Genomic DNA, 27,298 nt, shown 5'->3' with positions numbered 1-27,298 from the left:
AATTTGCATGAAGAGGCCGCCTGCTGCTGCCCAGCTGTGCTGGCTGGGCTTCAGGGAGGGCTCGCAGCAACGATGTGGACTGGGTGTGCACAGGTAGGCCCCGCCTCTCTCCCAGCGTCTCCTCCCAGGGGGCTGCTCAGTGGTCAGGGCCTGTCTCCCCAGGTTGCCTGGATCCTAGCCCCAGAGATTGGATGGGGCCTGAAGGACTCACTGGACACTGATCTGAAATCATTCTGCAGTAGGAGCCCTGTCCCTGCTTCACAACTGTCATTTCTGAGGCAGGACAGAGCTTCCAGCCTAGGACTCTGAGGCCCAAGAAGCCAGACACTCATGAGGGTGGAAACTCAGTAGATCAGGAGATCTGTAAGGCCAAGGATCCAACACACGCAGCAAATGTCAAGTTTTCTCAGGGGACTTACCTGAAACATATGCATCTTAGGGTAAATTGGGAGCCCACAGGCACCTCTCAGAGCTGGATTTCACCTATGGTTTTTTTGTGTTTACTCTTCAATTCTACAAACACTGAGCCATGCCCTCTTGTGCCTAGGGCATGACTGGTTCTCTCTGGAAGCTTCTAATGCAGTGAGTGTGAGCTGGCTCCGGGAGAAAGCCTAGGGGAGGGGGTTAATGCACACGGCAGAGCCATAGCTGGTGGTAGAAGTGAGGTCAAGCAGGGAGGGCCGTGTGGGGAGATAGTCCCCTACCCCAGTACGAGGTCCGTCAAATGCATCAGGCTCTAGCAAGATGAAAGCAGGTTCTGGACAGTGCTCAGGGAAGTGGCCCCAAGGTCTCTGGAGTGGGGGTGGGGGCAGAATGCAGCCATACTCCTAGTATTGTGCAACATCTAGAGAGGATATGACATTTCAGTTGCTGCTCCAGGGATCAGAGACTTGGGTATCCCATGGATGGGGTGGGGTGGGGAAGAGGGGGCATAATTTGCGGTCCAAGCCTGGACACTCTTGTAAGTGAAAGCGGGTTCTATTAACAATTACTCCAGGACAACCAGTGTGAATTATGGCTGTCCCTGACAAATCCGGACCTATGCTTACTCTAACCACGTACCAGATGCAAGAGCACGTTAGCAGATGGGGCATCTTCCCAGGAGTTACAGAAAAGAGACTTGGACATTTCTAGTTAGAGCCACAGGGCACTCCTGGGCCTGCCAGGGCTACAGGGTGAAGATGGAGAGGCAGCTGGGTACAGCAATCAGGGCACTTGGGTTCCATCCCCTGGGACTGCTGCTTATGGCTATGGGCTTCTGACCCTGCCTGAGCCTCCATTTCCTCTGCATGAAATGCTGAATGTGAAAATATCTTGTATATTTATTAAAAAAAAAAAAAAAATTTTTTTTTTTTTTTTTTTTTTTACATCCTGTAAAAGCCTCGCTCCTTTATTTGATTACTTGCTTATTGCTTGTGTGCCGGCCTGTTACATAAGCCCACAAGGACAGAGGCTTTGTCTGTATTGTTCACGGCTATGTTAACCAACTTCTAGAGCAGCACCTAGAACAAGTAGACACTCAGTAAATGGGATGCGTACTTGAGAGGTCCACAATGGCTCTCATTTGCAGACTCTTTTCAGGCACAGAGGGGTAACTGTGTGAGGATGGCCCAGGGACAGCTTTGGTGGAGGCAGGTGATAGAGCTGGTCTCCTCAGGGAGCCCCGCCCCTTCCTGGCCTGCGTGTTATTTCCTTGCACCTTCTGGTCCACATGGAATTCTTCTGCCCCCGTTAGGTAAGAAGAAGCAACATTCAGACCCAGATACAGAATCTTGGTTGCAGTTGCTAGGTAGGTTCAGGGGTGGGAGGGGGTAGGGGGTCCCTTGACTTAAAACTTTATAAAGATGACAAGACTGACAATGACTGAAAACCATTTACAATTTTCTACCAGTTAACTCAGAAAGCATTCTGAACAACAACTATAGCTCACCCTCTGGGTTTCTAGTCCTCACACTACTTCTTCCTCACTGAAGGACTAGGGACAGCCCTGGCTCAGATACTTGCCTCCGGTTGCACCATCTGAATTGGCTATAGGCCCTTCCCCCTATTCTCCATGCTCACTAGTCCTGCGCCATCCAATCAGGGAAGGTGTGGCCTTGTGTCAGGGGGACTCTCCTTATTATTTGCAGAAGGATTTTGTCCTCTGCCTGCAGATGCCCAAAGCCAAGTGCAGGGTCTTTCTCTATTGTTTTCTCCCCTAGTACCCTTGGCGGCATCCCTTCAAGGAGAAAGACTGCTGTTCTGACTGTGTTACGTTGCACTCCCCCCTCGGGCATGGGGCCTCTCCTCCTGGCTCCCTTTGTGGGTTGCATGATCAACTCTTCATGTTCCACTCTGTGCTCTGTGTGTTGTAGGGACATTAGGCTTTGATTGCAAGTAGTAGAAACCTGATATCAAGCAGCTGAGGTGTAATTGGGGCATTTATTGCTCATCTAGTTAAACATGGTCTCCCTGAGTGGTACAAGTAGTTAATGTGCTCTCCTGCTAACTGAAAGATTGAAGGTTTGAGTCTACTCAGAGGCACCTAGGAAGAAAAGCCTGGCAACCTACTTCTGAAAAATCGGCCTTTGAGAACCTATGGAGCACAGTTCTACTCTGACACACATGGAGTCACCGTGAGTGGGAGTCAACTCAATGGCAGTTTTTTTTTTTTTAGTAGTCCAAGCTTGGGAAGGGTAGGGTTGGGTTAGGGTTAGAGACAATCAGAACCAGGGACTCAAACACAGGCAAACTTCCTTCCCCCGCACGCTCTCTGTCATTTTGCCTCATGTGTCCTGCTTTTCCCTGTGAATTAACTTCCATTTCTCAAGTTGGCTTCTCCATGAGTCTGGAATCACAGCTTCTGGGAGCTGTAGATTTTCGTTTGTTATAGTTTATGTCAAGAGAGGAAAATGTCTTCTCTGTCCCCTCTTCTGTTTTAAAAATCTCGGGAAAGGACTGAATTGTCCAATCTCAGGTCAGCTGCTGACCCCTCAACCAATGACTGTGGTTGAAAAGTTGGGACAGTAGCCCCCATTCAGAACACAGACCTCAAGTGGGAGAATGGAGAATTCTGATCTAGGAGAGGACACTGCTGCTGGAGGATCCCACTTTACGGTGGATACAGGAGGGGTGTTTCATCTCCTGGCCTTTCAACAGGAAGAAGAACTTTGAGAATCAACCCAGGCTGAACATACATTTCTCCAATGAACAGAAATACAGGCTCCACAGAATTCTGCCTGGCACTATTGATTCCTCCCCTGGCTGCAGCAGGTCAGCGTTTGGCTGTTTAATCATTGCAGACCCGTACTAGGTGGTCAACGATTCCACTCTGAGCTTCAGGGGAGCTAGATTTAGCAGAAAACACCCCAATGCCCTTTTCACTGTACACTCTGGGAAAGAAAATCAGGTCTGTGCTGCCATTGCCTGGCAGAGTCGGTTCTGTCTCCCTCATTCTCTCCCAACCCCCCGGTCTGGTTAGAGCCAGCCACAGTGGACCAAGGGGGCAGGATTCATCACTTCTCCTTTAGGAGACCACCCTCCTCTTCCTGCTCCTGCTCTCCAGACACAGCCCCTCCCCTAATCTCTATGCCACCTTCCCTTTCATTGCAGATTGCATTGAAATCGTGGTTTTTTCTCTCCTACTCATCTATGGCCACCTCGAGTGCAGAGACTAGGTCTTGTTCATTGGTTTGTCCCTACACATGACAAAGGGCTGGGCACCCAGTGTATCTTTAAGGGAGTTCTTATTGAATAAATGAAAGAACAGGTAAATGCGAGCTAGGAGATTAGGCTAGCAAGAGAGCTGTGTCCAGCAGACAGCACTCACTGCAGCCTGACCAGTATTTATCTAGGGCCCTCCAAGTTGACTATAAAGGACATTTATTTCCAACTGTGTTTGTTCATGGAGGTAGTGGCCCCTGTATTATTATGAACAGATGTGAAACTTGACCGTGCATTGTAAACCTGATTGCAATTTGAAAGGGCTGGTTCTGAAGAGTTAGTTCCTTTTCTTTCTTACTTCTTATTCTTTTCATTTACTTATTTAGAGCCTCACATGTCTGCCAAGTAGGCTTATGAATTCCACGAGGCAGAAACTGGTTCTAAGTCATCTCTGCTAACCACTTCTACCCCCACCCCACCCTAATCATGTAGGGATATGAGAAGGCAGGGCTTGACTCTGGGGTTGTTTTCTCCACTAGGATTTCTGTGTCATTGAGTCACAGTAACTTAGGCTGAAAGCCTGTGAGAGAGAACTAATGATAAGGAATAGCTCACAAGGCCTAATGATACATATGTTCCGTCATATAGAGTGGATCAATATACCACCTCGGCCTAATGGATTCCTTATGTCTATTCATGTGGCAGTTCATTTCCTTAGCTTATGATGATGATGGTTATGGTAAAATACACAAAATATACAATTTACCATTTTAACTGTTTTAAAGAGTAGGGTTCAGTGGCAGTAGGCACATTTGCAATGTTGTACAACTGTCACCACTTTCTAGTTCCAAACTTTGTCCTTAGCATTTTAGGAAGCGATTCACACTGGCCTTGTTCACTTGAGGTGTGTCACTAAGCTCCGTCTCCTCCATTCTACCTTGTGTTCCAAGGGTGGGATTTCACATTTACTCCAGAGACAGTGAATACTTTCAGAGTCAGATCATTGTTCCAGCTCGCTGAGGCTCTTCCATCCTGATGCAGAACACCATCCCTGTGCCTCAATTTGAAGGTCTCCAGCTAAACCAGCAGGAACAGTGGTAGAGTACAGAACTGAGAAGACAGCCCATTATCTACAGCTGGGTTTTCCATGGCTCATCTGGGTGTGGTCATAAACTGAGCTATGTTGTTGTTAGGTGCCCTCGAGTCAGTTCCGACTCATAGCAACCCTAAGTATAACAAAATGAAATGCTGCCCAGTCCTGTGCCATCCTCACAATCATTGCTGTGTTTGAGCCCACTGTTGCAGCCACTGTGTCAGTCCATCTCATTGAGGGTCTTCCTCTTTTTCGTTGACCCTGTACTTTACCAAGCATGATGTCCTTCTGCAGGGACTGGTCCCTTCTGATAACATGTCCAAAGTATGTGAGATGAAGTCTCAACATCCTTGCTTCTAAGGAGCATTCTGGCTGTACTTCTTCCAAGACATATTTATTTGTTCTTCTGGCAGTCCATGGTATATTCACTATTCTTCTCCAGCACTATAGTTCTTCAGCCTTCATTATCCAATTTCCTGCTTTTACATGCATATGAGGCGATTGAAAATACAATGGCTTGGCTATGAGTGGCCATCTAAGATACTCCACTGGCCTCACCCCTTCGGGAGCAAGGAATAATGAAGAAAACTAAACATACAAGGGAAAAATTAGTCCAAAGGACTAATGGATCACATCTACCATGGCCTCCACAAGACTGAGTCCAGTACAACTAGATAGTACCCAGCTACCACCACTGACTGCCCTGACAAGGATCACAATAGAGGGACCTGGACAGAGCTGGAGGCAAATGTAGAACAAAATTCTAATTCACAAAAAAAGACCAGACTTACTGGCCTGACAGAGACGAGAAACCCTGAGAGTATGGCCCCCAGGCACCCTTTTAGCTCAGTAATGAAGTTACTCCCAAGATTCACCATTTAGCCAAAGATTAGACTGTCCCATAAAACAAAATGAGACTAAAGGGGCACAACAGCCCAAGGGCAGGGACTAGAGGGCATGAGGGGACAGGAAAGCTGCCAGTAGGGAACCCAAGGTTGAGAAGGGAGAGTGTTGACACATCATGGGGTTGTTAACAGATGTCATAAAACAATATGTGTACTGTTTAGTGAAAAACTAATTTGTTCTGTAAAACTTCATCTAAAGTACAGTAAAGAAAATACCATGGCTTGGGTTAGGCGCATCTTAATCCTCAAAGTGACATCTTTGCTTTTCGACATTTTAAAGAGATCTTTTACGGTAGATTTGCCCAATGTGACACACTGTTGGATTTTCTGACTGCTGTGCCCATGGGCATTGATTTTGGATCCAAGTAAAGTGAAATCCTTGACAGCTTCAGTCAGAGTTTCCATGGATCATCTGGGTGTGATCATCAGCTGAGCTATACATCCCCCAATTGGTCTTGTATCCAGCTACTGTGTTGTCATCTTTCCCACGATGCCATCATGATAAACTTTGTCAAATGCTTTACTGAGCCTCTATCATGTGCCGGGAACATTCATCAGAGGACAAAATAGACAAAGTCCCTGTCTTCGTGGAGCTTACATTCCAGTGGGAGGAGAAAATATGTAAGCGTTTGTATCTTGGATGGTGTTAACTGCCATGTTGTTAGCTGCTGGTGAGTCAGCTCTCAACTCATGGTAACCTCATGTACGATGTACAACGTAAAGCTGTCTGGTCCTGCACCACCCCCATGATCAGTTGAAGATGGGGGCGTTGTGATCCATAGGTTTTCATTGGCTGATTTTTCAGAAGTAGGTCACCAGGCCTTTCTTCCTAGTCCATCTTAGTCTGGAAGCTTCATTGAAACCTGTTCAGCATCTTAGCAAGATGCAGGCCTCCACTGACATACAGGTGGTGGCTGCACATATGGTATAGAGAAAAATAAAGCTGGGGAATGGAAATGGGGAGGGTCAGTGGTGGGGGCAGGGGCTATTCTCTATAAAGGTCAGGAAACCATTTAGCAACAAAGGTGCCCTTTTAGCAAAGATCTCGTTTCTAGTGAGCCCATACTAGTTCCAACTGATCACTGCTTCCTTTCCTGAGATCTGACAAACTAACCTTATAAGAACTGAATCTGAGATTTCTCTAGGATTGTCAGCAAGCACTTTGGAATTTATAGACTCCACCTTTGGACAACACTATTCCATCTCCTGTCTTCTAACCCCTTCCTAGTGATCCCTTCGTCTCACAAAACCCATCAGTTAATTAGTGATCCTCTTCCCTGCCATGGCTGGGATTCCGCCAAGACAGGTGGATTGTTCTAGTCTGGACCAGCAAAGTGTGCTCTTGGATTTTCTTCACCCGTCTCAGGTTCCGTTCCCTCCCATCAAGGTTTGCTTTGCTCTGTCCAGTCTGAGGATGATTCTCTTTGACAAATTAGAGTTGAGAAGTTCCTCTTAGCATTATTTATCCCCCTCTGTGGCCAAAATAGCCCCGTTTCCCATATCTGGGATCTGTTCGTAGTTTTCCTTTTTTTTTTGTTCCCTGAGTCTTAACTTTGCAGGTGAGCACATTTAGGAAGTGAAAACAAGAAAAGTGCAAGGTGACAGCATCTTCTTTTTGAATTTTCAGAAAGCAATCTGAGGGAGTTGGGGTGGTGAGTCTTTGAGCGTGCCATCAATTTGCGGTTAATTGGTTTAGAATTCATTAACCACATTTTCCTGCCTGCCTCTGCCTGTCTCTGGAACGGTGCTTGAGTTTTCCAATTCTTTGAGTTGCCAAACCAATAATTCACCTACTTTATTTCCTGCCTTGCAGTTAGTTTGTTTTAGTCTAAATAATGCATATTCAGCTTCATTAGCATATATTTGGATCATTTCCGACTTGAATGTATTCAATCCCATCAGTTTACCATTAGCAGGATCATTCAGGAGGGAAGTTTCTGTGTCTTTAATGCTTGTGTCAGTCTTTTCATCTTTACTGGTTGTGGGGGCAGGGTAGGGAAGAGAAGATGAAGGAGGGGAAGGGAAGAGGAGATAGTCTTCCTTGGACACAGAGCTGCCATGGGGACCCCAGTTATCCCAGATTTAGAAGATCCCTGTCCTGAATGGAACCGTACCCATTGCCGTAGTGTCGTTCCTGACTCACAGCAACTCTATAGGACAGGGTAGAACTGCCCTATAGAGTTCCAAGGCTCTAATCTTTATGGAAACAGACAACCAACCGTATCTTTCTCTCATGGAACAGCTGGTGGGTTTGAACCCTGACCTTTTGGTTAGCAGCTGAGTGCTTGACCACTATGCCACTAGGGCTCCTTACTGAATTGGACTAATGCCAAATGTGATTGGGCATTCTGGATGCTGATGTCTGTACCAGGAGATTAAGAAGACCAGGAAATGTGTACACAATCTATAGTGACCTTCTAACTGGGAATATGGGCACCCAGGATTGGATATCCAGGGGGTCCAGACATTCCAGTTGAAATGAATTATGAGTCACCTTAGACAAACATGATATTCATTCATTCTACCAGTATTTTCTAAGTTACTACTATGTATACCCATGCTGGGTGCTCAGTATACCAGTTAACCCGTTTCCTTTGAGTTGATTACAGTTCATGGTGACACTGTGTGTGTCAGAGTAGAACTGTGCTCCATAGGATTTTCAATGGCTGATTATTTCAGAACTAGATTGCCAGGTCTTTCTTCTGAGGTATGTTTGAGTGAACTTGAACTGCCAACCTTTTGGTTAGCAGCCAAGCCTGTTAACCCATGAGCACCATCCAGGGACTCTGCTGGGTATACGGTAGTGAATAAAACATTCAGGAAGCCATGTGAGCTTCATGGAACTTACAGTATAGTAGTGGTGACAGCCATCAGACAGATATACGTAAGTGTATGTAATAGAATGACCATTGATTTATTAGGTACTGTCCTGCTCCTTTGGCTTCCTTTGTCTGTCTGGAGGGAAATAGGGAGGAGTGGGGCTGGAAGAACCAAGAGAGTGCTAGATTACTCTAAATCAAGGCCTGGAAGAGAACATACCATGGAGAAGAAAAGGAGGTGTAGGCACCAGGGAGGGGAGCCAGAAGAGAGGCTAAAGAGGTGAGAGAAGAGAGAAGTGGCAGCTGCTGTAGGTGTTGGAACTTTGGAGCAAGAGACATGTAGAAGAGACATTCAGCAAGTTCTTGCTGGGTGATGCTTGTACCTCCTCCATCTCTGCACACTGAGTGTGTCTTTGGGAGTGAGTGTACATGGTGGCTATGTGTACCTTAGTGCAGTGATAGGTGAGGCTGGCAACAGGGTGGCACTGGGAGAGATGTCACCTTTCAGCTTTCGTGCATAATTATGACTTGTAATAGATGCTAGAAGGAAAAGAACAAGGGGACTGAGAGGTCAAGGAAGGCTTATCTGAGGAAATGACTTTGAGTTCAGACCTAAAGGATAAGGGTTAGCCAAGAAGAATGGCTGGAAGACCATTCTGTCAGAGGGAACAGCATGCGTGAAACCCTGAGACAGAAGAGCCCAGCTTGTTTAAGAAACTGAAACAAGGCCATTGTGGCCAGAGCAGAGAAAAACAGTGGGTTTAGAATCAGAAGGTGAAAGGCGGAAAGGGATGGGTGACCAGGAAACCAGAGTGATCCCTGGGAGTCTGCAAACAGGAGAGCAGAATAACCAAGGTGGGTGGGTAGATGAGTCTCCTGGGCATCTGTCTGGGCTGTGTGCCAGGGAAGGGAGGCTCACTCAGGCCCAGGCAGACCCAGGGAGGGCAGTTCAGGGGCCATTATACAGGCTGGACAAGGGACTCTCGCCCGGGGAAACCCAGGATGAAAGAGCCTTGTTTGCCTCGCCACGCTATGCGATTATGAGGCCTGGAGGACAGGGGGGGCGAGAACCCACAGACTCAGTGACGGAACCTAAGGGGCCTCAGGTTTGGTAGGGGGGGTGCCTGAGTCCTTGGAATTCCTGGCCAAGGGGGTGTGCACACAAGCATGAAAGGCAAACAGGAGAGGAAGTGCTGCTTCTGTCAGCGGACAGCCGGGCAAGTGCCCTGCACACCCCCATCCCTACCCCTTTACATGTTTTCTCTAGAAGTGTTGTGTTGGAAAATATAACTTAAGCTGGGAGGCCTAAGAGGGCTTTCTACTTCTCCTCCCGCCCTGTCACCACCATTTATCCAGTAGGGGCAGGCTCTCAGGATAGTCTTGTCCCCACTTACCCACCCACATGAAGACAGAGACCCTGGAACAGAGAGTAAGAGGATACCCCATGAACTTAGTGCTCAGCTCTTGACCTTAAGACACAGTATCCCACCTACTAGTAAGTATGGCCAGTGGGCTCTGGACAATCAGATTGCAATTTCTCATCCTGTGAGGGGCGGTGTATATGGAGAGAGTGGGGGGAGGGGTGAAGCTTCCTTTGGGAAGAGGCAGAAGCATAGGAGAGGGGCAGCTCAGTCTCATCTCCTGTAACCAGTGGAGGAAACAGAAGAAAGGAATGCAACCTCAGCCACACAGCTTGTGAATTTTGACTTTCAGTCCTATGCCCTTTTGATTATACCTTGCTATCCCAGAACTGGAAACCCTGGTGGCATAGTGGTTAAGTGCAATGACTGCTTACGAAAGGTCAGCAGTTCAAATCCACCAGGCGCTCCTTGGAAACTCTATGGGGCAGTTCTACTCTGTCCTATAGTGTCACTATGAGTCGGAATCGACTCGACAGCAACAGTTTTGGTTTTTTGGTTTATCCCTCAACTAGAAACCCTGGTAGCGTAGTGGTTAAGAGCTACGGCTGTTGTTTGAATCTACCAGGCGCTCCTTGGAAACTCTATGGGGCGGTTCTACTTTGTCCTATAGGGTCACTATGAGTTGGAATCCACTCAACAGCAATGGGTTACAGCCCCTGAACTTGGAAGTAATGTTGGAGAGAAGTGTCTAAGACACATGCATGACTTCTACAGCCTGGAGATACTAGGGATATTGTACCTTTGCTTATGAGACTTGTAGAGGAACCATGGGAAAGCAAATAAGAAGAAGGAAAAGGATAATAGGGTAGCTGTGAAAAAAAAATCAAATTGATTACAAATCATTGATGGCATCTGTATTTCACAAGATGTTACCTGCTTGGAATTATGTAACCACCATGGTACCACAAGGTCCCACAATGGCAACATGAGACCATCCCTCCCCACCAGCAATGGGTTATTTCAGGCAGCACATTGAACAATGAAGATGTTGATGACTCAGCTGTGAGGCATGTGAACTGAGGTTTGACACCTTGAGCAAAATGAGATCACTTGGCCAGAAGCGGGGAATGACAGGGGTGGGTGAGGGGAGGAGCCTACTTACAAAATCAAGACGCTAACCTACTGGGGTTGGCCACTTCGGTTCATGCAGGCTGCTAGACTATTTAAGAAGCAAAGAGTTCATCTTGCTCAGTGGCAGACCGTGTTAGTGTAGGCTTTGTTCTCTATTCACAAAAAAAGATAACTCAGATAGAAACAGACAGTGTAACAGACTGCAGAATGAAGGGTAAACGTGTTTCTACATATTGGATGTGATGCTAACAGAATCAGTCTACATTAAATCTGTTGTTTGGCATGTTTGGGTTATTAGTAGTAACAGTGATTTGCAGGTCTCCATGACCTGTTCCTCTCCATCGTCCCAGTGCCTTCCTTCATGTGCCAGGCACTGGGCTACAGATAGCATGGTGAGCAAGCAGATACTGGACCTGGCCTCAGAGAGTTTACAGGCAAATGCTGACTATAGATACACCTGTGACAACAACCAGGTGAAACTGCCTCTCTACTGTCTTCAAAAATGTTCACAGTGAAAGAAAAGATGAAATTCATTGAAGAACTGGAGTGGATAGACTTGGAGTGGCAGTTCTGAAAACAATAGGAGTGTTGTTTTAGCCAAGTAGGAAGCTACTTAAGGGAAGAAGTGCTGCTGGCCAATAAGTGGTCCCTTTGGTTACTGAATCTTCGTTGGCAACAAAGGGTTCTGGCAATGTAGCCTTACATGGACTCCATGTTCTCTGACTCCTGATCCCAGAAGGGAAAGGACACAAAACTCCACGTGTTTCTGGTAGTAACGAACAAAAAAAGTCCAGGGAGGCTTTGGTGGTGCTCACGTGTCACCTGAATCTCCTGCCCTGCTGGGAGGAGAGGACTGTAACACACCCAGGCCCCCAAGGGCCAGAGAAGACCACAGGTTCACTTGCTTGGGGGTGACTCTCACTAGAGTTCCTAGAGATTGGGCACTAAGTCAAAACACAGATCAGCTTTCAACACCTGGGTGTTCAGTAGCAGGATAAAAATTAGAACAAGAATTAGATTAAGTCATGTAGAAGCTAATACCAGTAAAATTAGAGTTAAGGTCAATCAGTAAGAAATTTCCAGTATCAGAATTCACAGCCCAATGGTCCTTTGTCTTTAGAGAATAAAGGAGGAACCAACTGAGAGGCCAGTAGATATGTGGAATGGTGGCGCCCAGTGACGGGCCAACAAGCCTAAAACGAGGTCACCCAAGAGTAAATCAAAAACCTGTTGCTGTTGAATTGATTGCAACTCGTGGCAACCCCACGTGTTTCAGCATAGAACTGTGCTCCATAGGTTTTCAGTGTCTGTAATCTTTATGGAAGTAGATCACCAGGTTTTCAGGGCAGACTTCCACAATCCAGGCTGTCCCAGTAGGCATCGGTATTGAAGATGCGCTTTATCTTGGAGCTGGACAGGATGTGGCTATGGAGAGGATGGGGTGGGCTGGCAGAGCAGGATCCTCTGGATGATCCAACCATGACCCCACAGGACAAGGATGTGATGAACAGTCCATCCCTGGGAATTGGGGCTGACAGCTGAGGGACAGACAGGGCTCCTTGCCAGATGCTGTAGACACAGCATCTGAGACCCAGACAGAAGGGAATGCACATGCCTCTCTGTGGGAGTGGGTTGGAGAAACTCTCATCTGATCCTGATGCCAAATTAGGAAAATGAACTCTTCCTCCAGACGTCCCATCTCTCAGGTATATGGCAAAGGAAAATGCTCTTTTGTGGAGGCAAGAACAATCATTTCTTGAGCGCCAGTACTTTCTTGGGCACAGGGTACAGAGCAGGGAATGAGAGCTGTTGTCCACATCCTCATGAAACTTGTAGCCTCGTAAAGGAGGTAGATGGTAAACCAGTAAACAAATAATTGCATGTGTAATTACAAGAGGGGAACAGACAGGGTTCACAGGATGGTGAAACCTTAAGTAAGGTGGCTGGAGGAGGCTTTTGGAGGAGGTGAGGTTTAGTCTTTGGAGGTGACTGGAGCTGAGATGAAACTTACATGAGCAGTAACAGCAGCAGGTGTTTCTATTTCATTCAGCCTTGCTCCTTATTTAATTTCCCTGTTTATACTGCCCTTATGAAGAGTGATCCAAGGTCTACTATAATAGGTTGACAAATTTACTTTATAGAGAAAGAACATGCATGCTGGTATAGAAACTTGTCATAGATACTTAGAGTCCCATCAGACTGAGTGGAGGGGAGATTCACTGGCTCCACCAGCCTCTTGTGACTGACCAGAAAGGCAGACCCAGTGCTTGGAAGGACATAGTCTCTGGGAGTGTGCTGTGCAAATCCAAACTTTACTAGAGATAAAAAGTCAGCAGGCATTCCAGGTGTACCTTCAGCTATTCCACCCACAGGGTTAGCTGCTTCTATTGTCTGCATGGTTGGCTGAGCTCAGACTGGGAGAGAAGGCTGGATCTCAAGGCGCAGGCTTTAAAGGAGAAACATCTTATTGCTTTCTTGGTTGGTGGTGTCCGAGTCACCCAGGGAGATGGACGGTTCTGAATGGGGTTACCAGGGGCCCATCACTTATCTCACTTCCACAATGACTCCATTTACCCTATCCCTCTACCCCTTGCCTGGAATCCACCATACCCTTGGCCTGTTGTGGTTAGGGATGCAGGCAGTTCAAGGCTTTAAGGAGGTGATATGATGCATTGATGAAATTTCAGGCCAGTGGATTTACATTCATATCTTATCAGACATGTGTGATGGACATGGCTTTGTCACTAATTTTCTCTATGACCCTGGACAATTCTTTTGCATTTACTTGCTTTAGTTTTCTCATCTGTGAAGATGAACTTGGGCTGGGTCACTTCCAGCTGTGACACCTAGAATTTATGATTCTGCAGCGCCAAGAAGATTTAGGAGGTCAAGAAAGGCAGCTAATGAGAAAGACCAGGTGGCCATGGAGAAAATACAATGCCTGTGTGCACCTGTCAACTTGAAGAGAAGGAGGGCACACGGCTCTCACCAAGTTTCAGAAGTTTGAACCCTAAGGTCATCTGGGCAGCCATCTTCTAAGATGGAGCCACTATGATCCTTGCCTCCTGGTATTTACCCCTTATGTAGTCTTCTCCCACATTGCATCAGAATCTCCCTGTGTGACCAATAAAATACGGTGGGACTGATAGTCTGTGGTTTCCAGTAATAGGTCGTAATAGACCCTGCCACTTCCATCTTGCTCTCTTGGGTCACTCACTCTTGGAAGCTAGTCATCATGCCTTGAGGATGCTCAAGCAGCTCTGTGGAGGGATCAGCATGGTGAGGACCTGAAGCCTCTTGCCAACAAGCAACACCAACCTGCCAGCCATGTGAGTGAGCCATCTTTGAAGTGGATCCTCAAACCACAGTCAATGACTTCAAATGACTGCAGCCTAGGCTGACTTTTCATATCTACAGTTTCATCAGAGACCCTGAGTCAGAACCATCCATTTAAGTCATTTCTGAATTCCTGACTTACAGAAACTGTGATAATAAATATTGTTTTAAGTCGCCAAATTTGGGAATAATTGTTGTACAACAATAGATAACTCAATATAACAAAAACCAAACCAAACCCATTGCCGTTGAGTCAATTCCGACTCGTAGCAGCCCTATAGGACAAAGCAGAACTGCCCCCATAGGGTTTCCAAGGCTGTCATCTTTAAGGAAGCAGACCGCAACATCTTTCTCCCACGAAGCGGCTGGTGGGTTCAAACGGCCAACCATTCGGTTAGCAGCCGACCTCTTAACCACTGCAACACCAGGGCTCCTTAGACCATCCCTTAAGCTCCAAAGGAGGTGACTCAAAAACAGTGCTTTCCAAACTTTATTTGCTGTGGCCCCAATTCCAGGAGATGCTTACCAACCAAAAGAGCTGAAGAAGCCCTGAAGTAAAGAAACCTATTTGGTTTCGTTTAACTCAGAGTTCCCCAAACTCACATGACTGTGGACACCCTTTTGTACCTAACATTTATTTCCAGGAATTCATGTCCCATGGAATGTGCTGTAGGAACTACTGTCCTGGGACAAATAGAAGGCTTGATTTTTACTAATGTGCTATAATCTTACATACCTGTTATGTCCAGTGGGCTGTTTGGGTTGAAAATACATCTAAGTCTATTTATTTATCCATCAATTCATCCCTCCGTGTTCAGCACCCTCACAGGTGCCTCGTCTCTGCTAGAACCCATGCTGGGTGCTAGAGATACAGAAGCGAAGCGTACACTTCATGCCTTCAAGGGCTCAGTCCAGTGGTTAGAGCACAAGCTTTGACGTCAAAATGCCCAAGTCTGAAGCCTAGCTCTGTTCCTTACAAGCTGTGAGACCTTGGGCAAGTTTCTTTACCTCTCTCTGACTCAGTTTTCTCATCTATAGTTGAAACTAATAGCGATTAGTTATTAAACCCCATAGGAAAGTTTTTAGAATTCAGTGAAATAATGTAAGTATTTAGTAATTATGGGCCGCTCTTCTTATTATGCTCACTGACCATTCTTCAGGGTTCAACACAGTTGCCATCTCCTGCAGGAAGTGTTTCCTAATCCCTGTCCTTCCAAGATGACTAAGGTGCCTCTAGTCTCTCCTTCTTTGAGAGTATCCTGTCTTTACCTCCATCAGAGCATTTTCCTATTGCTTAATTGGAGACAGTGAAGGGTCTAGTATGACCAAAGCAGAAAGCATACGAGAATGAGGCTGAAGAGGCAGGTTTCTGGGCTGTTTTTTGTCAGGATGAAAACTAGGCTGAATTTCCTGGGTGGTGGAGAGCTAGGGAGAGTTTCGAGGAAGGGCGTGGCCACCTGGCCCTTCATTCCAGGCCTGGCTTAGCTTGCTGTTAGAATGACGTCCCATAAGCTGCACCTACAAGCACCCTGAGCAGAGCACTCTCCAAACCCTGTGTTGGGAGACAGCAGCTTTGCATGGCAGGGGTGCCGGGATCCAGAACTGAGGCCATTGTCACTCCCACTCCCCCATGCCACTGCTAGTCCTGCTCAGATACACCTGGCATACCAAGGAACACCCTCCATTGTTCCCCTGGCAACCCCAGTGAAAGGTTTGAGTGATGATGCAGAGTCAACTTGGGTCCTTGAGGCCTGGATTCCTGGGGTGGAGGTAGCTGTGGGCCACACCGTGGATGTGGGAGCTCCTTTTCCTGTTAAAACTACATTGCCCCCTCAGAAGGGTTTTGCAGAGAACAGCTGGTAAATTTAATTCAGTAACTGCCTCTCCTGACCCTTGCCTCTTCTCATCTCTTATCCCCGGTGGGTGGCTGGTTCTTTGCTCGAAAGGAGCCTCCAAGATGAGTCCAAGGCCCTCCCAGCTCCCAAGAGGCAAATCCCAACCAGCAGGCCTGGCTCTGAAGCCCCCTAACCTTCTGCCAGTCCACTCTCTTTAAGTAAGTGGCCACATGCCAGCAACTCAGGGCGGTCCAGGAGAGGTCTGGTGCCCCCACCTCTCCTTTCTTCCCGCACACATACAATTCTGGAGGCGGAATTCTAGACAATCTCTTTTTCTCCTTAAATCTGTGAAGTCAGGAGCCAAAGGGCAAACTGGGGCTCCGGGTCTCCAATTATCTTCCCCCTGCCACCTCTCGGGGAGCCTCACACCCTCCCACTCAGCTCCGGGCACTCAACAGCCTCTTTGGAACCTGTTGAAATCTATTACCGACCTTTGGTCTCCTCCACCACAAAGGAGCTTTCTGCAGCCCAGAGATGGATTAAACAGAAATGAATTGGCCAACAGAGGCATTATGACCCTCTCTGCTCTTGCTTTCCTTTTCTCCCCTTCTCTCCTTCCATCGCACTTTTATTTTTTATAGAAAGCCAGCTGGGCAGAGCCTAGATGAGGAGACGTGGCCGCGAGTGGACTGAGGTCACAAATACCTGAACAGATTTTACTTTATTCCTTTTGCAAACTAGGACACCAGCAATTCCACGGCACAGGGCCTGTTAGCACTGAATTCATCGTGTCTGGAAAAAAAGAAAATAAAACAAAATGAAAAGCCCATAAAGTTGAATTGTTAAATATTTAGGGCTCGTGATGAACAGCATGTCATAATATTTGTTGAATTGCATTTGCTATTCAATGCATCTTTCCCACTTAAGGCTCTAGTTTTTGGAGGTAGATGAAGGAAACGAGAAGAATTAGGTTGTGTCAAAAATGAAACGCGGGCTTTAATTTAACCTCAAAAGACAAATCTCACTGTCTTTGCGCCCGGGGCTGCATGGCTGTTAGCGCTCTTGAATGGGGGTCTTTGCCTCCCCTGAAACCTGTCTCTGAGTGTTCGCACGCAGCTCCGTGTGTAATTAAGCAGATGCCCTTCATCGCTCGGTTTAAATTATCAAATGTCAGGACATGACACTTTATTTGTGTATGTTTTCCTTGCTTAGCAATTCAGGTGGTACCTGGGGAATGGAGGAGATGTGTCTGCTCAACTCTAGTAAGGAGCTTCTCCTTGGAGCACTATGATGTCTGAAATTCTACCCTTAGAGGTTCACTTCCTGGACTTAATACCCCTTTTCATGCAAATTTCTCAGGAGGACCTATGCAGACTCAGCTACTTGCCTGATCAGAATGTGGGTTAATAAAATCTTTCCTTAAGAGCAAACAGGGGAGTGGATATAAGAACCTGGGGAATCGGAGAGGTAGGGAGGCCTCTAACAGAAAAGGGCTCAGAATGTTGGGGGAGGGGGCTCTGCAGGCAGAATTCCATGGAAGCTCTGGCCCTGGCTCTGGCCCCCAGGAAGGCAGCAGATTCCATTTCAACAGGCTTGGGAGGAGATCACTGCTTAAAAAAGAGACAAGAAAGAAGGCAGGGAGGGAAGGTAGAAGAGAGGAGGGGAGAGTGAGGAAAGGAAGGAGGAAATCTCAGTGTGCACTCTGTGTGTAATTTGCTGTGTAAATTACCAAGTTCACCTCAAGCCTCTGGTCTCACCTTTCCAAACACCTTCTTCCCCTGTCTCCTTCCCCTCTTCTTGTACCTTGATGCTAACCACTCAGTCAGCAAGTCTGCAGTGCCCAGGGGTCTTGTCTTCCTTTTCATAGCTTGGTCCAGAGCACAAAGGGCCAGGGTGGAAGGCAGGGGCAGGCCTTGTTAAAGTAGAAGTGGGGACCCCAGAATGTGGGGGGACTGGCCCTAGAAATCACTGGGATCTCAGGGGCCAACAGGAAATGGACTTGAGGATCTCTGGCTGATGACTACCCAAATAACTGTGCAGTAACCTTGGAAATCAGTGAGCAATGACCTTGAAAATTTGTGGTTTGATCTAGAGCATCAACCTTTAGTGACCTTGAGAACCAGTGGTCAGTAACCTTGAGAACCAGGGGGCAGTGACCTTGGGAGTCAGTGAGTAGAGATCTGGTGAATCAGTGAGTGATGACTCTGGGGGAGGGCACCTATGGAGACTTGGAAGCAGCAGATCAGGCCCAAGTGACCAAGTAGGCCAGGCCAGTGGGAGTTCTGAGATGGCGGGTGTTGCTTGGTGCTCCCCAGCTAGGCTCACACCAAGATATCAGTAATGACCCTTTCCCTCCCCTGGGCTTCTAGGACCCAGGCACTCCACATAGCCTTGCACTGAGCTGCCTGGGGCTCAGGAGAAGTCTGGTCTCCTGAGCTGAGCCTTTGCCTTCTGTTGCCAGGCTCTTGTGCCATGCTTCTTGCCCTATGGCATGGTCATACTGCACCCTCAGCAGAACCCAGTCTCTAGGAGGGCCACTCTGCAGCACTAGGCTGGAGCCAAGTTTCCCATTTCAGCAGGCTTATTTGATTTCACACAACATCTGGGGCTTACTGCCACCATCTGGACTAGCTCCCAATCAAAGCCCACTCTCTTTTGGTGGCTGCCAGTGCTTTTATCAATGTCAGCCGGGTAGCCTGGCCAGACCTGGGCAGCTTGCAAGGGAAGGGTGCACATGGCATGAGTGGGCTCCCTGGGGCAATGTGCCCCGGCCCCTGGGACGGGGGACACTAGGGCAAAGGGCACGTAAGCTGGGAGAGGTGCTTGGAGCAGGCTGCTGTGGGCCTGGGTTGCTGTGTGTGTGTGTGTGTGTGTGTACATGCATGCATTCACACATGTATACTCAAGCATATTTCTGTGTGTGTGTCTAAGTCCACGTTTGCCTTTGTGTGCGTCTGTGTCCGTGTCTGTGCGCACATAGCTGAGTGTACACTGGTTCACATGCCTTTGTGTAGATGGGTGTGTGTCAGTGTAGTGAATGGTGAGAGCACTGTGTCTGGAGTTTGCCTACTTTCCAACTGTGTGACTACAGGCATGTGACTTAAACTCTCTGAACCTTGGTTTTATTGTTGGAAAAAGGGTAACATGGTAAAAAAATTTTTTTTTTTTAGTGCTTATCATTTAGCGTTGTTAGGAGAATTGAATTAGATAAGGCATATTAACCACTTGGATATAATACCTGAGACATAGTAAGTGCTCAGTACATATTTACCTTTACAGTTGCTGTCGAGTTGATCCCAACACATGGAGACCACTTGTGTGTCAGAGTAGAACTCTGCTCCATAGGATTTTCAAAGGCTGACTTTTTGGAAATAGATTGTCAGGACTTTCTTCCAAGGCACCTCTGGGTGGACCTGAACCTGCAACCTTTTGGTTAGCAACTGAGTGCTTTAACTGTTTCTGCTACCCAGGGACTCCTACGTTACATTATTGTATGATCCTGACAGTGTGGGGGTGTGTGTGCATGTCTGTATATCAGTGGGAATGTGTGCCTCTGGGTCTCTGTGTGTCTGGGGAGTGAGTCTGTGCAGATGTTTGTATCCGTGTGTTGGCATGCTGCACCCTGCACAAGGAGGTGTGTGTACGTGTACTCCAGAGCCAGGCGCCTGCTCAATATTTACTTTGCTGGGCCCTGGGGAGCACAGTTGGCAGAGCTGCTCGCACCACGTACAATGTTTCTGACAGCTCAAGCGCAGCCTCCAGACGTGTGAACTTTCTCAAGGTAAACAGCTAATGATACTGTGATGCCAGAGATGACCCCCTCGCAGGCCTCCACGCAGGCTGGGAGTCACTAAGAGGCTTCCAGCTGCGCCTCCGTCTCGCTCCCCCAGTGTGGCACCCAGCAGCCGGTAGTATGTGTGGTAGGACAGTAGGACTCAGCACTCAACCCGTGCCCCCTACCCCAGCTAGCAGGCTGGCGGTGGAGGAGAACGACTTCTCTTGGTCAATCCCGCTCCTCCTTTAGCTATCAGCACCTTGGAGAGCTCCTGAAGTGTGTTTGGCAATTGAGAAGGTTGGGGGATGGGGGGGGGTATAGCCAGGATCAGGACTGTGAGACTCGAGCCACTCCAGTCCCTGGATCAAGGGAAGCTCTGGTAGGGATGTGATTACCTGGATAATTTATGTAAAACCTTACTCCTGCCTGAATTGGGTCACAGCCTCTGGGATCTCCTGAAACCCTGGCACAGAACATATTTCGTTGATGAGAAAAGTGGCCCTGGATCCTCTGCCCCAGCAGTGCCCTCCCTGCCCCTCTCCCCCACAGTTGTCTTGAAATGTGCCTGACTCTCATGTGCCCTGATACTCTCCTGCCCTTGCGTGATGGGGCTTCACCTTTCTATTCAGATATGTGTGCACATGTGTGTACTCATATGTGGGACTCTGAGCACATGTGTGTCTGTGTGGCTCCCTGAATGCAGATATGTGTCTGTGTGGGTCAACTGGTATGTGTGTGTACATGTGTGTACATGCATATGTGTGCACCCAACTACATGTACACGTGTGTGAGTACTCTTTTATACCTGTGTCAGAACATGAGTTTCCTCAAAGCCATCCAAGGACAGAGACGTCTGGGCACACCCCAGATGGGCTCAGCTCTCCATTAGGTTATCTGCTGAGGATAAGGACAGGGTAAGCGCTGAGATTCACCTTAGAAGCCTGTGACGGGAAAGAAGCAAAAGTGGGGAGACACTTTTTAAGACTGCCTCATTCTCCTCCCAATTTACAGATACAGAGACTGAGACCTGACTGGGGAGTTGACTTGTCTAAAGTCTGGAGTAGCAGAGCCAGGTCCAGCATTCCGTGATCCGATTTCCATCCAGTGTTCCGCATCTCACACCCCTCCCCTGCCCACATGAGAGGCCTTCTGCTCCTGCCTTGAGTTCCCTCTGCAGCTTTAGTATCGACAGGCTTCAACATTCCAAATTCCTCTGGTCTCCAGTGAGGCCCGAGGAAACCCCTGTGGGTCTCTCTTCTCCAACCAGCCCCTTGCCAATCAGTTGAGTTCCCTTTAACAGATGGATCCAGCCTCCTGCCCCCACCTCCTGCTGCTGCCTATGAAGAGAGTGAACCTTTCCAGACAGCCCCTGTCTGTGTTTCATTACAAAGACACAGCCATATTCCATTAATTCCTCATTTGCTGTGGGCAAAGCGCTGATACGTACATTTTTACCTGGGGTGGTTTTAATCAGTTAATTTAACCAGAAACATTAATAATGTATTTCTTTGCCACTCGACTGCCCATCTGTTGAACAACTTACCTGTTGGAGAGCGGTGTCACCTCCTGTGACTTGGAGCCCTGGGCTGCCCAGGAACAAGATGAGATTCTGCATATTTAATGGCTTTGCAGACCAAGGGTGAGGGCTGGGGGTGTGCGGCCTGGCCCCATGTGGGCTCCCCGCCTGCAGCTCAGCAGCACAGCCTCCCTTTACCCCCAGGCCCCAAACAAACACCATCTCCCTGCCTTTGATCGTCACTTTGTTGGTGGATTCTGAGTTGCAAGAGAGATTGGATGCCTCTTGGGACTTGGGGTGTGGAGAGGGCAGTGTGATGGGGGGGCTGCGCCAGACAGGCCTGAGGTTTGAGTGCAGTTTAGCTGCTCCCTGGGCAAGCAGCTGCACCTCAGTTTCCTCATCCACCTCTTGGATGTGTTGGAGGATTCGGTGAGAAATTCCGGTATAGACAGGATGCTCAATATTGGAGACTTTCCTCCTTGAAGCTGAATAAGCTCCTTGGGCCAATCCTAGCAGCTGAAAGCCAGAATTACCCTGGGGGAGCCAAGGGTGATATTCAATATGTATGACAGCCCACTTGGAAGGGGCAGCAGCCAGTCAGGACCCACTGTGGGCCAGGCATTAACCATTTAGTTGCTGGGTCATGGGGAGGCTAGGGAAATGGGGGCCAGGGTGGTTCAAAGGAGAGGGTCAAACTAGATGGGGTGGCAGCAGAACTTTCAGGGCCTTGAGCTGCTTGTGGCGGTCGGGGGCAGGGTCCCAGCCATAGGAGAGAACCCACAACCTGACCTCCCCTGAGTCTTGGCCCTTCTGGGATTCTCAGCTTTCTCCTCCTTCCATCCTTCACAAACCATGCAGCAGTCCGAGCTCTGGGTAGGAGACAGACTCCAGGTACATGTTCCCAATTCTGAACCTGCTCTCTGGGGCTGACGTCCAGGCCTCCTCAGGTCTGTGCCCTGTCCTCCCACTCTCCTGGGGGTTCGTGGAAGGAGGCAAAAACCCTCGTGTTCCCTCTTCGTGGCATGATGAGGACTGGGTCCCAGTCCACCCAGCCTCGCCCTCAGCCTGGTGCTGTGGCCCTACGGATCCCACCCTCTCCAGAGCCCTGAAAACAAAGCAAATGCCTTCTTATCTGTGGGCTCAGATTATTCCTCTCTGTACAGACATTGAGACCCCGCTACTCTGTCCTATAGGGTCACTATGAGTCAGAATCGACTTGACCACACTGGGGTTTACTTGAGAAAAGAGGGGGCAGATGTCAGAAGGGGACAGGAGGGAGGGGAACGCTTGCCCCAGGTGACCAGACGGACTTGTCCTAGAGAGGCTGGGTAGGCAGGACACCCTCAGGACACAGCTGGGCCAGGTTGTTAGTGGGAACTCTCCCCCCGCCTTGGTCTGCTTTGATTTCACAAAATCTAAGATACCACTGGCTGTAAGATACACAGTTTTATGTACTTCACTAAGAAAGAAAAAATGCTGCCAATTAAACTATGACACTGTGCTTTCTTGTCATCTACTGCCAGACCTGTCTCGATTTCAGGGATATTAAAATGTGTTGAAAAAAATGTGTGATTTAGAATTGGTGAAGTCTGCTCATAAAACAAACCCAACTGCCATTTATCAAGAGCTCTTGGTGTACCAGGCTCTGCTGGGGGCTTCTCAGGCAGGGACTCATTCAGTTGTCCCTAAACCCTGCGCATTAAGATATGGCTCAGAGAGGGTCAGCAGTGTTACAAGGTCACACAGAGAATCATAATAATACTTAAATAGTACTTTGCTATGATTGTGTACTGTCAGGATTATCCCCCAAATCTGAAGTTAAGGAAATTGAAGCACAGAGAACTTCAAAAGCTTGTCTGTGATCATGCAGCTTATTAGTGGCAGGGCATCTGTGGCCTGAGCACCCACAGTCTGGCTCCAGAGTCTGCTGGGTTGACAACTACTCCATCCTGCTAGTAGCCAGCAGGGGCAGAGCTGTAACTCAAATGCTGCTCCATTGAAAGCTAGCCTGTGCTCTAACCCTAGGCATTGGAGCCTCTTTTCAAGAGCAAAGGGCAGCAGAGGGGATGGGGGTCTATATCTGTGTTTACCCACAGGACTCGTCCTCACTCTGGCCCTCCCGGATCCTGGAGGCCACCCGTCCCTGCCCTGCCCACCTCTGGATGGACTGGCCTGGCTGCCTGGCAGAGGGTGGTTCCCACCCCTCCAGCCTCCTTCAGAATCCTAACAGCCAGCATGCGTGAGGGGGAGCAGCAGGCAGGCAGGGATGAGGCAGAGACTGAGAGCGAGAGAGCGGCTGCTGAAAACTCACAAATTGGTCCCAGAGAGAAATGGAGCCTCTTTTTTGCCCATCAGCTCATTCCCCCAACCATTACCAGGCAAGCAGTGTGAGGGCCTTGGCTGGAGCAAAACCCAGGCGTGGCTGTGGGGAATGGCATTGCAGCTGTGTGGCTCCATCCTCTGGGGACGCAGAGACCTTGGGGTCCAGCCTCCTCAGAGAAGAGCAGAGCTGGGATGCTGGGGCTGGTGTGTGGAAAGCAGTATCAAGGCTTATGCTGGGTAACTTCAGGTGAACCAAAGAGGTCAGGACTAAAGGTAGGCCCACCTAACGCAAGGGAAATGGACAGACCCAGCCAAGGAGCTGGAGGGCCCAGAATCTGCCCCAATGACAGAGATGGCTTCTGGGGATCAGGCATTGGCAGCAGGTGGGGTTGAGCCCGGGGGCTGTGCATCCAGGAACGGGCCTTATTCGGAACCCCAGGCAGAAAGCGATAGGGGGAGCAGGATCTGGGGTGAGTGAGGCAGCAGAACATCCCCTGTGTGCCAGGCCAGGGCCGAGCGCTTTCTGTACATCATCTCATTGATACCCAGCAGCCCTGTGGGGTTCGTTGCCCATTTCCCAGATACAAAACCAGTTGCCGTCAAGTTGACCCTGACTTGTGGTGACTCCATATGTGTCAGAGTAGAGCTGTGTTCTGTAGGGTTTTCACTAGCTGATTTTTCAGAAGTAGATCTCCAGGCCTTTCTCCTCAGGTGCCTCTGGGTGGACTCAAACCTCCAATCTTTTGTTTAGCAGCTGAGAGCCCTAACCGTTTGCACCTCCTGTGGACTCCCACAGATATACAGCGAGTAAGGATCGCAGAGGGAGTAAGTAATAGCTGCTTAGGGGCCAAGCTGGAACTCAAATGGAACCAAAGCATTCTGATTCCAGACCACTAGACTCTGGTCCTTTTTAGGAAGACTGCAGCATTATACAAGTGAGAGCCAGGCAGGGCAGGACAAACTCCCAGAGCTGGGGCACATGATCAGGACCAGAGCAGCTTCAGAGACCCGTGTGCTGCAGCTGCTGATCAGTGGTGGTCCTAGGCCTGGGGCAGGGCTGAGCCTGGGGGTGGGACACATGCCTTGCGCTCGAGACCTGGGAACCAAGCAGCTTGTGTCCACAACTGCGTCTTGTATCCTTCTGCCTGTGGCTAGGATAGAGCTGGATGTTCGGCCAGGAGGAGTGTTCCCTTTCTTTCCCCTGTATATGCACCTCTCCTGAAGATAAGGATGCTACCAAAGCAGGCGGGGCCGGCCAGGCCATGGGCTCTGTGCTTTCCTCCAAGCCTCCCAACCCTCCGTTGCCGGAGATGGAATCACAATGTGTCAACTGTCAGCAGGACACAGCAGCATTGGAGAAAGGAGCAGTGGTTCCTCCAGGCAGGTACGTCTATTCCCAGCCAGAGAGTGAGAAAAACTGCTGGGGAGGAGGAGATGGGCTGCCAGGCTCTGAGCCTGAGCATGACCACACCCAGCTCCTGCCTGGTCTGAAATTGCCAGGCTCATTCATGCTGGGCTCCTGCTGTTCTCTCTGCCTCCTAGGTGCTTTGACTCGTCCTCTGCCTGATCGCCTTCTACTTACTTTTCAAGTCCAGCTTAAATATCACCTCCTCTAGGATGCCTTCTGGGACTCCTCCGGTCAATTTTCATTCCTAAAACACTTTTCCTTTATCACAATAGAGCAATCATTGCCCTTATTGTAATTATTTCTTTATTTGACTCATTCCTTTATTAATCTGCGAACAACCACAACCCAAGGCAATGACTGATTCTTATTCATTTTTCTATGCCCCTACACTGAGAAGGTACCAATGAATATTTGTTGCACTGGACTTCCCTTGGGATAGCCATGAAAAACAGTCACCTCCAGGCACTCGCTTATCAGCTCACCCTGTTCTTTGTTTTTTAATTTTTATTGTGCTTTAAGTGAAAGTTTGCAAATCAAGTCATTCTCTCACACAAAAATCCATATACACCTTGCTACATACTCCCAATTGCTCTCCCCCTACCCTCTCATCTCCCCTCCAGGCGGGAGATACCAACATAGTCTCAAGTGTCCACCTGATGCGAGAAGCTTACTCCTCACCAGCATCCCTCTCCATCCAATTGTCCAGTCCAATGCCTGTCTGAAGAGTTGGCTTTGGGAATGGTTCGTGTCCTGGGCCAACAGAAGTTCTGGGGACCATAACCACTGAGGTCCTTCTAGTCTCAGTCAGACCATTAAGTCTGGTCTTTTTATGAGAATTTGGGGTCTGCATCCCACTGCTCTCCTGCTCCCTCAGGGGTTCTCTGTTGTGTTCCCCATCAGGACAGTCATCAATTGTAGCCAGGCACCCTCTAGCTCTTCTGGTCTCAGGCTGACATAGTCTCTGGCTCATGTGGCCCTTTCTGTCTCTTGGGCTCGTAATTACCTTGTGTCCTTGGTGTTCTTCATTCTCCTTTGATCCAGGTGGATTGAGACCAATTGATGCATCTTAGATGGCTGCTTGCTAGTGTTTAAGAAGCTCACCCTGTTTTTTCCCTTCATAAATTTTTTCCTCAGTAAGGTTGGCACCTGAGAGACCTTGTTTGCTTAAGGTCCCTGGGTGGTGCACTTTGCTGTCAGCTACTAACCAAAAGGTTGGTAGTTCCAATCCACCCAGTGGAAGAAAGTCTTGGTGATCTACTTCCATAAGATCACAGCCATTGAAAACCGTGCAGATCACAGGTCTACTCTGAAACACATGAGGACAACATGGGTAAGAACTGACTTTACGGCAATGACTTTCTTTGTTTAGTTCAATGCTCTGTGCCCAGTGCCTAGTACAGTCTTCCTTATAAAATAGCTGTCCAGCGAATACTTGATATATTAATGAATCAATAGAGAAAGCCTGCTCAGAGGCCTCAGGCACACCTGGCCGAAGACGTGGGTTTTAGTCCCACTGGCTCAGTGTCCAGGCACTGTGCTAGGCACTACGTGACACATCCTTGGAAGGCCTTACAACGTAGTTGGGGGACAGACCTGAATATAGTGATGAGACAAATGCTAAACTAGAGATTGAGCCAGTTAGAGCAGTGTATAAGGGACAACACACCTCAACACACCTGGAGACACACCTGAGTTCCAGGTGTGAATATGGGCAAGTTACTACTCTGTCTTAACCTCAGTTTCCTCATCCATAATATAGAGAGAATTGAATATTTAGGAGTGTTGTGAACATTAGACAAGATAATGCATGTAAGACATTTGGCACTGTACCTGATGCATGATAAGTGATCACATACTTGGCTGTTGTTAATAATAAATATAATGTCATGAGCAAAGGCATATAGTTGTGGCAGAGAAACTGCCTGATGTGGCTGAAGTTCACATTGCATGGAAAGGTTTAGTGGGGGATCAGGTGGAAAGGTAGCTGGAGAAGTTGAATGTCAGAAAGAAAAGTGTGGTTTTGACCCTAAAGGCAGCAGGAAGCCAGGGAGAGTATTAGGCAGAGTGGTGACACCAGCTTTGAAATTCATGGGGGCAGATGTGTGGAGGGGGGACCTCGAATGGGAGCCTAGAGGTAGGGAGGGTGTGAGGAGGC

General features: G+C 48.4%; 1 protein-coding gene across 15 annotated transcripts in view; it reads left to right on the top strand.

The window, feature by feature from the left end:
* Nucleotides 1-27,298, top strand: part of GRIK3 (glutamate ionotropic receptor kainate type subunit 3) — a 252,729-nt gene that overhangs the window by 105,438 nt on the left and 119,993 nt on the right. Inside the window, exon 1 of one of the 15 annotated variants that reach the window (XM_049878791.1) lies at nt 25,085-25,119. The exons of the other annotated variants lie outside the window; for them this stretch is intronic. The gene's annotated coding sequence lies outside the window, so the exon portion shown is untranslated. Of the gene's footprint in view, nt 1-25,084; nt 25,120-27,298 lie in introns of those variants that run through there. 15 annotated transcript variants of the gene reach the window in all.

This window comes from Elephas maximus, chromosome 3, assembly GCF_024166365.1.
Source record: "Elephas maximus indicus isolate mEleMax1 chromosome 3, mEleMax1 primary haplotype, whole genome shotgun sequence".
Classification (NCBI taxonomy): Eukaryota; Metazoa; Chordata; class Mammalia; order Proboscidea; family Elephantidae; genus Elephas; species Elephas maximus.
This window is presented reverse-complemented; position numbering and strand designations above follow the sequence as displayed.